Below are 2,615 nucleotides of genomic sequence, written 5' to 3'. Positions count from 1 at the left end.
GTGTCACCTGACAGCTGCTTTTTTGGTGCACTGATCACTTGACTTCAAAAAATGGTATAGAAAAACAAAGACACTTTGACGTCTACACAATTCCGATTATCTGTGGTGAGTGACGGTTCAAACTTTAGTGTTTAAACTGACAAAGTCTGTAGGTGTATACTTTCACATAGAACTATTAAGACAAACGCACTTTTTAAAATTTGTCCCTCAACTCTTTTTTGACGAAAAATACTCAACAAACCTGACACGCAACCTTAAGCAATGACCACTGACAGGAATAAATGTAATAAATGCTAACATGTACATATTCACTTAAAGCCACAGTAGCTGTAACTTTTGATATTTTTACTATTTTTTGTTTCACATTATGACCTTTTATTTAAAATAAAAATAATTCTGAATCATAGTCACCTATTTACTGACCAATACAGTACATGTGTGTCGATTACAACAGCTTGCAAGTGTACAGACTTTTAATAGGAAATTTTGTTCTATTTTTGTAAATTTGTTTTTAACAAAGTTTTTGGAGGTTCATTAAAAGGTAAGTCATGTGACTACTGTGCAAATAATTAATGTGTACTGTAGTTGACTATGTTCTCTTTCATCAGAGCTTTTATACAATATATATGCTTTGTGAAATTTACTATTTCTTTCAATCAAATAGAATAAGGTACAACGAGTGTCTTTTGTAGATTGGATCATTCAGAACCTTCTCAAAATATATTTTCTGCACCAACAGATATTCAATGATGTTGACAAAATGCAATAAATCTTCGTTTTAATCAAGAGGACGTGAAAAAAGACCAAAAGCTACAGCTTTACAAAATTTATAAACAGAGAATTTGTGAATACATTTTGATACATATTTAAAAAGTTGAATTTTGAGAAAAGATTGCATAACAGCCAAAAGACACATGCCTGAAAAAAGCCTAAAAGAGATGTTTATACCTTATCTAATTTCTGTCATGTAGACTACTCGACCAACTCTTAATATTAGGGTTGAGAAATCGAAAACTTTGTATTGGCAGAATACTCAGAGAGCTGAAGCATCATGAAACAATGTACCAAAGAACATTATTATTATATGTAAATTAGTGATGCTGACACCAAAGATACAGCACGCTGTAGTGACAGCAAAATTTGTGCATTTGTACCACACTTTCAACATTTTGAAAGTTCAGATATGTACACTGAGTTGTGAAATCAGCTGTGTAAACATGGCGAAAAACATATTTTACAGATGGACACCTGAAAAATATTGAGGGAGACTGTAAATCAGCACAGATGTATTTCTGAAATACTAGCTTCATAAGAAACAGTAGTAAAAAATAAAACAGAAACAAAACGTTAAGTTCAATTTAGGGTACGATTTATTTTACACGCCAATGTTTTTTTCATGCCACATAAATATGTCTTCATAAAACTTTGACTTGAGAAGGTTCATGTGAAATTAACATTACTGTCAAAGGCAGCGATTTAGCTTCTTTTCTCTGAATTTCTCATCCCTTCACAGTACCAGCAACGAATTCTGAAAAATACGAATGGTTCAGGAAATAGTGTGAGTCTTTACTGTTTGACTGCAATTTGATGAATGAAATCAATAAACATTATTAGTTGAAAATGAGACAATAGTAACTGAAAAACTAACTCACAGACACCAACTGCATAAACATTTATAATCATATATTAATAATATTTAAAACGATCTGTAAAAATCTCGCATTTATTTTCCATACCCTATTTTCCAGCATTGTTGTGAATTGAAAGTGAATTCCGTACGAATCATTACTCAACGAAACTTAGTACATGTAATGTAATGGCAATGTGCAGTTGTACGTTTGTACACAGTCCCTCTGGATAGAGGGACTGTGGTTTGTATAAAGAAGGTCTATGGTTATATCGACTTACCTGCATTTGTGAACGGCTCGCAGACGCTATAGACAGTTCGCGGCTGCAGGTCACTCCGTGCTGCACGTACCGTTACAAGTTACTGGGAAAATATAGTCGGCATCTTTACCTGCTTTTCGCGTTCACAAATTTTGAACTCTGTCTGTCCCTGGTACTCTATATACATTTCTGCGAAACTATGATGTATTTCGGCTAGTGATTCCATACAAAGATCGCCAAAATTTCTGCCAGATAAGTCCTGATCACGAATACCAAGTCAACGGTACAGAAATCTTACTTCGCGCCGTTCAAGCCTCATGACCTTCACGGAAGTGAGATCAATAAATCATTACGCGATTGATAACGTAGTCCCGTTTTTAAACGTTGGAGTTTGACTCTCTATCGGCCCTAATCCAGTACAATTCAAACTCAAAATAGCAATTTATTTATTATATTACATTATGAAAATGGTTATACTAATGATTCGAAATGGTCAAAAGAGTGTACAGTTCTTTCAGCACGAAGATTCAATATCAATGCGCGACCTTAACTTGGTAAACCGTGACCTCTGACTAAACATGTCAGCTGCTACCAGCCGGATTCGGCTCACGCTTTGACATTGCGTGTTGGATTTTCATTCGGCTGATCAGCTTAGGATGGAGTGTAATATATATAGCTCTGACGCATAAAACATGGATAAAAACCGTAACCTCAATCCACGTCTTCTG

At 34.7% G+C, this 2,615-nt stretch overlaps 1 long non-coding RNA gene across 1 annotated transcript; it reads right to left on the bottom strand.

Annotated features, from left to right (window-relative positions):
• Window positions 1-1,347: 1,347 nt before the first annotated feature.
• On the bottom strand, window positions 1,348-2,049 carry LOC139122423 (uncharacterized). The gene is made up of 2 exons (XR_011549457.1): window positions 1,909-2,049; window positions 1,348-1,528 (listed from the first exon to the last, which is right to left on the bottom strand). It is a non-coding gene; the product is annotated as an uncharacterized lncRNA (long non-coding RNA).
• Window positions 2,050-2,615: the final 566 nt, after the last annotated feature.

This window comes from Ptychodera flava, chromosome 22 (assembly GCF_041260155.1).
Source record: "Ptychodera flava strain L36383 chromosome 22, AS_Pfla_20210202, whole genome shotgun sequence".
Classification (NCBI taxonomy): Eukaryota; Metazoa; Hemichordata; class Enteropneusta; family Ptychoderidae; genus Ptychodera; species Ptychodera flava.
Note: the sequence above shows the minus strand (reverse complement) of the source record. Positions and strands in the feature narration are given on the sequence as shown.